General features: G+C 44.3%; 1 long non-coding RNA gene across 1 annotated transcript; it reads right to left on the reverse strand.

Moving 5' to 3' along the window:
- Positions 1-6,358: 6,358 nt before the first annotated feature.
- LOC129864778 (uncharacterized) lies at positions 6,359-10,291 on the reverse strand. The gene is made up of 3 exons (XR_008761246.1): positions 10,121-10,291; positions 8,900-10,021; positions 6,359-8,373 (listed from the first exon to the last, which is right to left on the reverse strand). It is a non-coding gene; the product is annotated as an uncharacterized LOC129864778 (long non-coding RNA).
- Positions 10,292-12,872: the final 2,581 nt, after the last annotated feature.

The following is a 12,872-nucleotide window of genomic DNA, read 5'->3' on the forward strand; positions in this document are numbered from 1 at the left end:
GTCTGCAGTTTTACAGAAAATACTGAGTGGTTCAACTTTTTAAACGGAAGGAATGTGTCTGCAGTTTTACAGAAAATACTGAGTGGTTCAACTTTTTAAACGGAAGGAATGTGTCTGCAGTTTTACAGAAAATACTGAGTGGTTCAACTTTTACACTGTACTGGGTTTCTTACCAGAAAAATGCTTACAGATTGTTTACTGGTATGATCTGACCGATTATTCAGTCAGAATATATGTGCTAGGGATTCATTGGTACCTGCTCGAATATGCAACAGTAACTGTAGCCTACCTATAGCTATAATACATGATCCTATTACACTATTTCCCGAACCTCTCCTTGAGTAGTGTTATGGAGTAGTGGACTACATGTAGTTCAGATAGTCATTTAACTACATGTTGTAGTAGCTTGGTGGTAGTTGTACTAAATCTAGGTAGTGTTTTCAGTAGTTCATAACTTTTATTTTAGAAAAGAAAACATGGACAATCATTTAATTTCTGTTTCGGCATAAGACCTGCCTAATTCTCAATAGAAACATTGTTTTTGTGTTTAATATGGTAAATAACACATTCTGTTAACATATGACCCCAAAGTTATTAATTTCTTGCAATTTGTAGTTGATGATATTTCAGATTTACACATTTTTCACAAACTAGTTTGGATGTATTGAACTACGTTTTTAAGTAACTTTAGTTAATTAAAATATATTTATCTTAAGGATAGCTTTAACATAGCTTAACATCTTCCAGTGTGAAATAATTGGTAGCTTGGTAAACTCCGTTTTCAGAGTAGCTTCCCCAACACTTATATCTATTGCAGTACCAGCTCCTGATTCAGCTAGTCAACCAATCATCCAGCTCTAGATTAGTTGAAACAGGTGTGCTAGGCAAGTACTGTACTGGAGTAGATCAAACAAGTGGAGGGGTTTATCATGATTACTGTAACTACTGCTTTAATCATCATTTTACTTGACACTGCTGTGACCACCTCTACTGTCTTTATGACACTATAATCTATTAATGTCTCATATTACTACCACTGTCTTTATGGGACTATGATCTATTAATGTCTCATATTACTACCACTGTCTTTATGGGACTATGATCTATGAATGTCTCATGTTACTACCACTGTCTTTATGAGACTATGATCTATGAATGTCTCATATTAATACCACTGTCTTTATGAGACTATGATCTATGAATGTCTCATGTTACTACCACTGTCTTTATGAGACTATGATCTATGAATGTCTCATGTTACTACCAGTGTCTTTATGGGACTATGATCTATGAATGTCTCATGTTACTACCAGTTAGTACATGTATTACACATTTAGTTGCTGAGTTGAGCTATTTACTCAACAAACTGACAAACCATGCCTCCACATTGACATCACCGGTTTCATGTCCTGGCCTCCTTGCCATCTACCAATCATCCCTCTCCAAGTCGCCAGAACAGTCTAACCTCCAAGAGGGTAAGTACAAAGTTGACGAGAACACATTTCTAAGGGCTGTTATCGGAAGACTAATTTTACTGTTCAGAGATTTGGGGAGGGTGTGTGGTGGGGGGTCTCCCTCCCTCCCTCGCTCCCTCCCTTCAGTAAATAGATCCCCATTCCTCCCCCTTCATGAGTCAGAGCTAAGTTTGGATGCTGCTAAATCTCGCCTGGAAACCCTATCCCTTACATTGTCCCAGGGACAAGAGTGCCTCACATATGACATTCGGCGGAAGAGGATGTAACAGGGAGGGTCGGAGGGTAACTTCCAGTGTGGGGTTACATGCCCTGTTGGAATTAAAGATACAAGCTAGATTACAACTGTGTGTGTGTGTGTGTGTGTGTGTGTGTGTGTGTGTGTGTGTGTGTGTGTGTGTGTGTGTGTGTGTGTGTGTGTGTGTGTGTGTGTGTGTGTTTGGGCAAGCTTGGTGCGCGTGTGTTCTCTCGGCATGTCAATGTGTGTGTATTTGTGAACGTGTGTATGCATAAGCGCCGGTGCGTGTGTGTTTCTGGCATTGAACATGTGCCAAGGAGTGAGGGTGAGACGCCGCGGGGAAGCTAAAATAAAAAAAGGGATTACATGCAGGGGTGTCATGGCAGGATCTGTGCAGCATCTATTTGAGTTTGGACTTTCTGTCCTAGGAAGGTTGACTAGATTGGATGCAGGCAGGGTAGCGAGTCGTGTCGCGACATCTGTCCAACATAATCAGTCAGAGTGAGTACAGTTATAACTTCTGGAATAAATCAAATACTGAAAATACTAACATGACCACGTGATCTTTCACCTCTGACCCCGTCGACCTTTGTTATCAAAGAGCATAGGCAGTCTGTTTTGTCTATGCTTATAGACAACACACAACATGGCGGCGGTCAACCATCGGTCAGGGCTGAGGTGAGAATTTAAACATTGCATTCGAAGGCTCTGCAGCATGTGAGGGAAGCTATGTTGTTGATTTCTATGGTAATTTTTTACAGAAGAAGTGAGAGAGCTAATAGACCTGAGACTGGAAAACAGAAAAGGAGTCAAAAGGGCTTGAACTTGGCAGCCCCCTGGGTTTGGATAATATCTTTGCCGGCACAACATTCTGGGAATCAGGGATTTCTGTAAACACCGCTCTGATGACCTCTTGGCCGGCACACCAAAATGAATAAACACATGGTTTCAGCAGTAATGTTTTTTTTCTAATGTCAGAGACGGACTAGCCATATGGCAATTCTGGCAAATGCCAGAAGGGCTGGTCCATCGTTAGCCCAGTGGGACTGGCTAAACTGGGGGGGTTTGCACATAATCATCACATATTATTATTATTATTGTTATTTGGCTAATCATTTACATTGTAATAATGGCGGCTTGAGGGAAAAAAATAGGCCAGTGTGTTTGAAAACCCAGGGCTGATTTCTGGACTCAATCCGTCCCTTGTAGCAGTCCGATATTGCAAAGTGAATTCAGCCTTTTTCAGCGCCCAGCCAAGCAAGCCAACCATTTACATGTTAGTCATTTAGCAGACGCTCTTATCCAGAGCGACTTAGAGGAGCAATTAGGGTTAAGTGCCTTGCTCAAAGACAGATTTTCCAACTAGTCGAATCAGGGATTCGAACGAGCAACCTGTTGGTTATTGGCCCACGCTCTTAACCGCAAGGCTACCTGCAGCATTTACAACTTTTCCTTTTTTTTCCAAATGTTATCCCGGCCGGGACTTTTTTCCCCCATCAATTTCCCTCAAATCCTCCTTTACTTACACATACTATTTGGAATATTCCCTCCATTTTTCCATAATAATGAATTGTAATGAAACACCAAATTGCACTCCATTCTTCCTCAAACATTTTTTTATCCATTCCCAAGGCTACATATCCATAATAAATCATCCATAATAACTAACCATAAAGAAACCCAGAGTGTGAGTTCAATGGTTAGCTGGTCTCCCCAGTGTTTGGTTGAAAAGTGACAGTTCCAATTTGTATTTCTCTAAGAACTCCCCCCACATCTCCTCCCAGTCTCTGCCTGGAGCCGAGGCAGCGGTGGGGGGGCTGATACTCAATCTGATCTCCCTGTGTGGGGTAGATTCCCTCCAGGGACAGGCCTCTGTGGCTCCTTCGTCTCTCTAAGTGTGTGTTTAGAACCAGAAGCAGGCTTCATCCATTGGGGAGCCAGACGGCAGCACAGAGGGACCACGTTTCACACTCTGTGACCACATCGAAAAACATTTACGAGTGAATGGTAGCACTGATGAGCGTGTACTCAGAGGGGAGGTGTGTGTGTCTGTGTGTGTGTGGGTGTGCGTTCCTGAATGCGTGCGTACGCGTGTACATGGGTGTGTGTATCTGACTGGCACTGCTGATAGTGATTTGTTTGTATAGAGGAGGTAGATGCGGTAGGTACAGTAGATCCTCTGTAACATTGCCTAGCCACACGGTGGTTTTGTGTAACTGTCAGTCAACTTCATCAGCTGGGGCTCGGGGGAGGGTACCGTTGGCATGGAAACACACTTTTCATTAAGACATCCTATTGGCTCTTTTTGACTCCCGGAATTCTTTAATTAAGTGATAATGCCAGAGAAGCCGTGGTTTGGAGGATATATTGGCATGTAGGTTGTTATTGACCGGCAAACCATGCTTATATATCCTCCAAACCATGGCTTTGAGGCCATTATCACTTTATATTTTAATGAATTTAAGCCAACTGGATGTCCGTTCTATTGGCATCGTTGCCAGCCAAGCCGACTAGTCGTTCGTTTAATTGGCAGCCATGTTCCTATGCCAAACAACAATGGTCGCTATGCAGGCTCTTCTCCCATTCTAGCTAGCGAACTACACAGCTAACAATCACTTCAAACTGAAGCTGGAAAGACCGCAAACAAGCTGCATTTAATTTAGTTTGCTGTTCATTCTCTATGATATGGCTCCCAAACTTTCTACACTCAGGGCCCCCTTCCAGGATTGGGGAACATTCCACATCCCCCCTGCGTACGCACTCCACTTCTATTCTATGAGCACAAGCATTGTTCATGACAAACTGTTTACACCGCTTTTTTTGGCGGAAAGAAAACGTTTAAAGCTTATTTCCTGCGATTCTACGTATTTTGTCATGTGGTGCAGAGACCATTTAGTAGTTTTAAAGCACATTTTCTTGCAATTCTATTCATTTTGCCATGTCTAATGCTTATTCATGTGATATTTGAGTGACTAAAACATTATAACAAAATCTATGGGCTAAAAAACCTAGCTAAAAAAACATTAGCCGACATGGGCTAGTTGATCTGGACATCTTTGATGAGTTATAAATAGCTCTCTAAGGTCTGCAATGACTTTAGAACAGCTTCTATCTCAAGGCCATCAGACTGTTAAACAGCCATCCCTAGCTGGCTACCAGCCGGTTACTCAACCCTGCACCTTAGAGGCTACTGCCCTATATACATAGACATGGGATCACTGGTCACTTTAATAATGGAACACTAGTCATTGTAATAATATGTACCTGCTTTACTCATTTCATATGTATATACTGTATACTGTTCTGGTGTATTTTAGTCAATGCCACTCTGACATTGCTCGTCCTAATATTGATATATTTCTTAAGTCCGTTCTTTTACTTTTAGATGCCTGTGCTATTGTTGTGAATTGTTAGATACTACTGCACTGTACAAGCTAGGAACACAAGCATTCCGCAATAACATCTGCTAAATATATGTGACCAATACAATCTGATTTGAATACATATGGTGTCTTGAGCACTACTGAGACAGCTAGGATTACAGTCACCTCACTGTCACCTTATGAGGAATAATTTACATTGTTACATCATTTCATCATCATGACAACTTTACCTGGCGAAGCCACCAGCATCCCGGGCATCGGGGAGCGCGAGGAGTGGCGCTTGGAGCAAGAACCACAAAATAACAAATGACAGCCTACAACCCTGAACGTAGGGTGAACTACCTTCAGGACGGACGCCACTAGGAGCTAGCTTCAACCAGAGATCCGCAGATCAGTTTGGACCGACAGCTCAGACATTTGTAGTTTGGACCGACAGCTCAGACATTTGTAGTTTGGACCGACAGCTCAGACATTTGTAGTTTGGACCGACAGCTCAGACATTTGTAGTTTGGACCGACAGCTCAGACATTTGTAGTTTGGACTGACAGCTCAGACATTTGTAGTTTGGACTGACAGCTCAGACATTTGTAGTTTGGACTGACAGCTCAGACATTTGTAGTTTGGACTGACAGCTCAGACATTTGTAGTTTGGACTGACAGCTCAGACATTTGTAGTTTGGACTGACAGCTCAGACATTTGTAGTTTGGACTGACAGCTCAGACATTTGTAGTTTGGACTGACAGCTCAGACATTTGTAGTTTGGACTGACAGCTCAGACATTTGTAGTTTGGACTGACAGCTCAGACATTTGTAGTTTGGACTGACAGCTCAGACATTTGTAGTTTGGACTGACAGCTCAGACATTTGTAGTTTGGACTGACAGCTCAGACATTTGTAGTTTGGACTGACAGCTCAGACATTTGTAGTTTGGATGTCAGTGGCTGGAACACGGTTTTAACCAATCAGCATCCAGGATTAGACCCTCTTGTTGTATAATTTCAGGTTTTATGCAGAATCTAGTGTGTGTTTGTATGGAAGAATGCTCTCTGTCTGTCAAATAAGTATATAATTCGGCTTTGAAAGAATGAATTTGACTTATTCTAAGTCAAGTGTGAGCAACATATCAACATATCATTTGTGATGAAAACGGGATTGGATAACATTGGCACATACTGTTCTCCAAGGTATGTTTAAGCAATAAGGCATGAGGTTGTGTGGAATATGGTGTAACGGTCGTCTGAAGAAGAGGGAGTGGACCAAAGCGCAGCGTGGTAAGTGTTCATTATTTATTTTCAAAAAAACACTTGAACAAAATAACAAAGAGCAAAACGACAACGAACAGTTCTGTCAGGTGCAGAAACACAAAACAACTACCCACAAAAACCACGTGGGAAAAAGCTACCTACGTAAGTATGGTTCTCAATCAGAGACAAAGATAGACAGCTGCCTCTGATTGAGAACCACACCCGGCCAAACACAAAGAAATACAAAACCTAGAAAATGAACATAGAATGCCCACCCAAATCACACCCTGACCAAACCAAAATAGAGACATAAAAAGCTCTCTACGGTCAGGGCGTGACATATGGTCAGTATACTATGGCTAAGGGCTGTTCCCTGCACGACGCAACGCGGAGTGCTTGGATACAGCCCTTAGCCGTGGTATATTGGCCATATACCACAAACCCCCAAGGTGCCTTATTGCTATTAGAAACTGGTTACCAACATAATTAGAACAGTAAAATACATGTTTTGTCATACCTGTGGTATACGGTCTGATATACCACGGCTGTCAGCCAACCAGTTTATAATTTCCTTTTAGCAACTGTGTGTGTGTGTGTGTGTGTGTGTGTGTGTGTGTGTGTGTGTGTGTGTGTGTGTGTGTGTGTGTGTGTGTGTGTGCAGGTGTGTGTGTGATGCTTTTAGAAAGAACTGACATCTGCTGTTCTGTTTGTTGGTGTACAGTGATATCCTTCAACATTCCCCATAATGAATTTCCATTTCATCATCAGCTATTTTGACACACGTACAGTACGTAGCCCACAGTACAGGTGGTGGCTGTTAAAAGTGGGACGAAATAGCTGGCATTCAGAGAATATCCTTGGCGTTTCCTCTAAGAGTAAGGGCAGCCTTGTTGCATCTCCGAACTGAAGTCACTGATTGCACTGCAACCTCCAGCATGAAAGAAGTGCATCACATTTGACAGAGAAAACGTACTGTCAACAAACAGCGAGGTAAATTATGAGAGTAAAACAACAAAAGGTTTGTTAACTCTGAGCTTTGTGCTTTCACGACTTCTATTCAACTAGCTACCAAGTACACAAGCATAATTGAATGAAAGCAGCTTCGGTTTTAAAAGGAGCTATAGAATGAGGAGCTATAGAATCCTTTCAATGGATCATCTTGGTGAATGTTTTCTTCTCTGTTCTTTGTTTTTAGTTCCAACACACTCTTATCTAGTCAAATAGAGTCAAGTTCTGCATCCCAATTGGCACCCATTCCCTATGTAGTGCGCTACTTTTGACCAGGACTCATAGCGTATAGAGTGGCATTTGGGATACAGAAGAGGTCTCTGGTCTGACATCAGCAAACTTCCTCGTTCTACGTTCTATTGTTACTTCGTCCATGTCTGTGGTGGAAAAGACTGAGATCTGTCTTCGTCACTGAGTAATGAACTATCTCTGGGCTACAAGTGATTGTCCAGAGGGGGTGGTGTTGTTATTATAATTCTTTACTTCAAGGCAAGAATCTGACGGATGTTATTTCTGTTCACCCATTCAACCATCCATAACCTACGTAGATGTGACGTGGGAGAATGAGGTGAGCATCCCTTGTGCTGTGTTCTCTCTGGGGGCAATAACATGCACACACAGGTATGCACCCACACACAGACGCACATGCACGCACACACACACACACAAGCACAAGCTTCCACACGTACAATCTCTTTCACACACACACACAATCTCCCAGTCTGTTCCCCCATTCATATACACAGTTTAAAGAATAGAAAGAAGTGATGAGCTGTGTCTAGGGAGAACCCACTTTCCTCTTGCCTTCTGTTCCATCGACTCTACACCGTTCATGTTTATCTATCTGGCAACAGAGCAGCTAGCCTTCATTTCACTTTTTAATCACCATGCACTCATTACCAAATGCAAATGAGAGGAAGACATTATTCTCATCATCTGGGCACCGTAACCACTGGACTGTGTGCTTGTAGGGAGATGGGTTTGGATTGAATTGGATTGGTGTCTCTTTGGCTTCCCATTGGTTAATCTGTGAGAGAGAATGAAGATACATTTTGAGTCTTCTTTGAGAAGATTGTACAAGAACTGTACAAGTGAAGAAGCGTTTCCTTTATTTTCCAATGGAAAAATAGACTTTTAAAACACAGAAAATGAATTTGATCTCTTGCTATAACATAGTGCAGTATAACATAACACTGATAATACAAGTGATTAGGCATTCCTATTATGAGGTAATCAGCCACAGTGTCTGAATCGTATGTAACAGTACCAGTAATGTACAGGCTACACTTACCCCCATTTACCCCCATTTCCCTTCCTCCCCCATTCTATGAAGTGAAGCCACCTGATTCCATACAACAGCAGGAGGATATAGAGCCCCGCTGGGAACCTCTCATTACATGCAGCTCTATCCCTTTCCCACAGACACACTATGGTGGCTGTGTTGCTGCCACACCACCACGACCCCATGCAGCTCTATCCCCTTCCCACAGACACACTATGGTGCCTGTGTTGCTGCCACACCACCACGACCCCATGCTGTCAAAGTCACTCACTTTTGAATGTCCATTTGTGTCCTCCACTCTGCAGTCTTGCTCCATTACCTGTGCAGCCAGAGTAGACAGAGTTCAGGGAGCTGCTCCATTTCCTGTGCAGCCAGAGTAGACAGAGTCCAGGGACCTGCTCCATTTCCTGTGCAGCCAGAGTAGACAGAGTCCAGGGAGCTGCTCCATTTCCTGTATAGCCAGAGTAGACAGAGTCCAGGGAGCTGCTCCATTACCTGTACAGCCAGAGTAGACAGAGTCCAGGGAGCTGCTCCATTTCCTGTACAGCCAGAGTAGACAGAGTCCAGGGAGCTGCTCCATGTATTATTCTCTTCGTTCTCCAGCCCTCTTGATGTTGGACCACCTGAGGTGGGTCAGCCATCTTCCCCCGGACCACCCACTGCGGCTGTTCGGTTCCAACCACTCTGTCAGTGGCCTTTGACCTCCCTCTGCTGCGGGAGGAGAGGCACACACAGGCAGGCAGGCAGGCATTTACACACACACACACACACACCAGCCACTCTGTGTCATTGACGTTACTATACTGTGGGTTCATGCACACGCGCACACAAGAACACACTACTATGATAGACCCACACACACACACACACCCCATGTGCCATCTCTACTTGCTCCTCTAGCTCTGTACATGATAAGGAAAGAAAAGCCCATAGAAGTATTGATGTTTTTAACCTATTTTCCCTGTAGCTCAGGTTGCCTTCCCTGTGCATCCGTAGCTCCTCTTTGGGGACTCTGGCATGTAAAGCATGAGGAGATGTGTCAGGATGTCTCCTAAAAGAGAGTGAGAGGCTGCATCTGAAGTGATCCCCTATTCCCTGCACAGTGCACTCCCTTTGACCAGGGACACAAGTAGTGCACTCCACAGGGAAGAAGAGGGTGTATTTTCAGACCTGGTCTGAGACAGAATGAGGACAGGGACTTGAAGCTGAACTGCCTGGCTCTCTGACAGATGTTATTGTTGTTGCAGAGAAATGCCCTCATTCCCGGCGACGGCGCTACGGCGAAGTAATTACCAGAGTGTCAGATCCGCTCCAAAGCAGCGCCAGCACCAGCGCCACTGCTGTGACATTTTCCCTCCCGGGCAAGAACAATACCGAAAGGCATATCCCTTGGCTGGCATAACAGAGAGAAGAAGAGAGAGAATGCATCAAATTAAACATGACTTATCACTGGGGCTCATTAGGAAAAAAGCGTTGTGAAGAAATGACCTACCTGTTGCATCGTTTAATTGGCTCAACCTGTCTCCTCACAGTTTTGTTTTCCCATCATTTCACGCTGACGCCCCGCGGGCCAATCGAGTGATAGGGGGACGTTACTTAACACGTCAAGAAGCAGACTGTGAGGAATAATGAAGAAAAACAACAGGGAATGACAATGACCCAACAGGCTCTTTTCTTCCTCTTACTCTGATTGTGTAGAAATGTAGACAGGGATGTAGACAGGGATGTAGACACGTAGACAGGGATGTAGACAGGGATGTAGACAGGGATGTAGACAGGGATGTAGACAGGGATGTAGACAGGGATGTAGACAGGGATGTAGACAGGGATGTAGACACGTAGACAGGGATGTAGACAGGGATGTAGACAGGGATGTAGACATGTAGACAGGTATGTAGACAGGGATGTAGACAGGGATGTAGACAGGGATGTAGACAGGGATGTAGACAGGGATGTAGACAGGAATGTAGACATGTAGACAGGGATGTAGACAGGGATGTAGACAGGGATGTAGACAGGGATGTAGACAGGGATGTAGACAGGGATGTAGACATGTAGACAGGGATGTAGACAGGGATGTAGACAGGGATGTAGACATGTAGACAGGTATGTAGACAGGGATGTAGACAGGGATGTAGACAGGGATGTAGACAGGGATGTAGACAGGGATGTAGACAGGGATGTAGACAGGGATGTAGACAGGAATGTAGACATGTAGACAGGTATGTAGACATGTAGACAGGGATGTAGACATGTAGACAGGGATGTAGACAGGTATGTAGACATGTAGACAGGGATGTAGACAGGGATGTAGACAGGGATGTAGACATGTAGACAGGGATGTAGACAGGTATGTAGACATGTAGACAGGGATGTAGACATGTAGACAGACATGTAGACATGTAGACAGGTATGTAGACATGTAGACAGGGATGTAGACAGGGATGTAGACAGGGATGTAGACAGGGATGTAGACAGGGATGTAGACAGGGATGTAGACAGGGATGTAGACATGTAGACAGGGATGTAGACAGGGATGTAGACAGGGATGTAGACAGGGATGTAGACAGGGATGTAGACATGTAGACATGGATGTAGACAGGGATGTAGACAGGGATGTAGACATGTAGACAGGTATGTAGACAGGTATGTAGACAGGGATGTAGACAGGGATGTAGACATGTAGACAGGTATGTAGACATGGATGTAGACATGGATGTAGACAGGGATGTAGACAGGGATGTAGACATGTAGACAGGGATGTAGACAGGGATGTAGACAGGGATGTAGACATGTAGACAGGTATGTAGACATGTAGACAGGGATGTAGACATGTAGACAGGGATGTAGACAGGAATGTAGACAGGGATGTAGACAGGAATGTAGACAGGGATGTAGACAGGGATGTAGACAGGAATGTAGACATGTAGACAGGGATGTAGACAGGGATGTAGACAGGGATGTAGACATGTAGACAGGTATGTAGACATGTAGACAGTGATGTAGACAGGGATGTAGACATGTAGACAGGGATGTAGACAGGGATGTAGACAGGGATGTAGACATGTAGACAGGGATGTAGACAGGGATGTAGACAGGGATGTAGACATGGATGTAGACATGTCGATAGGGATGTAGACAGGGATGTAGACAGGGATGTAGACACGTAGACACGTAGACAGGGATGTAGACAGGGATGTAGACAGGGATGTAGACAGGGATGTAGACAGGGATGTAGACAGGGATGTAGACAGGGATGGAAACAGGGATGTAGACATGTAGACAGGGATGTAGACATGTAGACAGGGATGGAAACAGGGATGTAGACAGGGATGTAGACATGGATGTAGACAGGGATGTAGACAGGGATGTAGACAGGGATGTAGACAGGGATGTGGACAGGGATGTAGACAGGGATGTGGACAGGGATGTAGACAGGGATGTGGACAGGGATGTGGACAGGGATGTAGACAGGGATGTAGACAGGGATGTAGACATGTAGACAGGGATGTAGACATGTAGACAGGGATGTAGACAGGGATGTAGACATGTAGACAGGGATGGAGACAGGGATGTAGACATGTAGACAGGGATGTAGACATGTAGACATGTAGACAGGGATGTAGACAGGGATGTGGACAGGGATGTAGACAGGGATGTAGATATGTAGACAGGGATGTAGACATGTAGACAGGGATGTAGACAGGGATGTAGACATGTAGACAGGGATGGAGACAGGGATGTAGACATGTAGACAGGGATGTAGACATGTAGACATGTAGACAGGGATGTAGACAGGGATGTAGACATGTAGACAGGGATGTAGACAGGGATGTAGACAGGGATGTAGACAGGGATGTAGACAGGGATGTAGACATGTAGACAGGGATGTAGACAGGGATGTAGACAGGGATGTAGACAGGGATGTAGACAGGGATGTAGACATGTAGACAGGGATGTAGACAGGGATGTAGACATGTAGACAGGGATGTAGACATGTAGACAGGGATGTAGACATGGATGTAGACAGGGATGTAGACATGTAGACAGGGATGTAGACATGTAGATAGGGATGTAGACAGGGATGTAGACAGGGATGTAGACAGGGATGTAGACAGGGATGTAGACAGGGATGTAGACAGGGAGGTAGACAGGGATGTAGACAGGGATGTAGATAGGGATGTAGACAGGGATGTAGATAGGGATGTAGACAGGGATGTAGACAGGGATGTAGATAGGGATGT

Source organism: Salvelinus fontinalis, chromosome 11 (genome assembly GCF_029448725.1).
Source record: "Salvelinus fontinalis isolate EN_2023a chromosome 11, ASM2944872v1, whole genome shotgun sequence".
NCBI lineage: Eukaryota > Metazoa > Chordata > Actinopteri > Salmoniformes > Salmonidae > Salvelinus > Salvelinus fontinalis.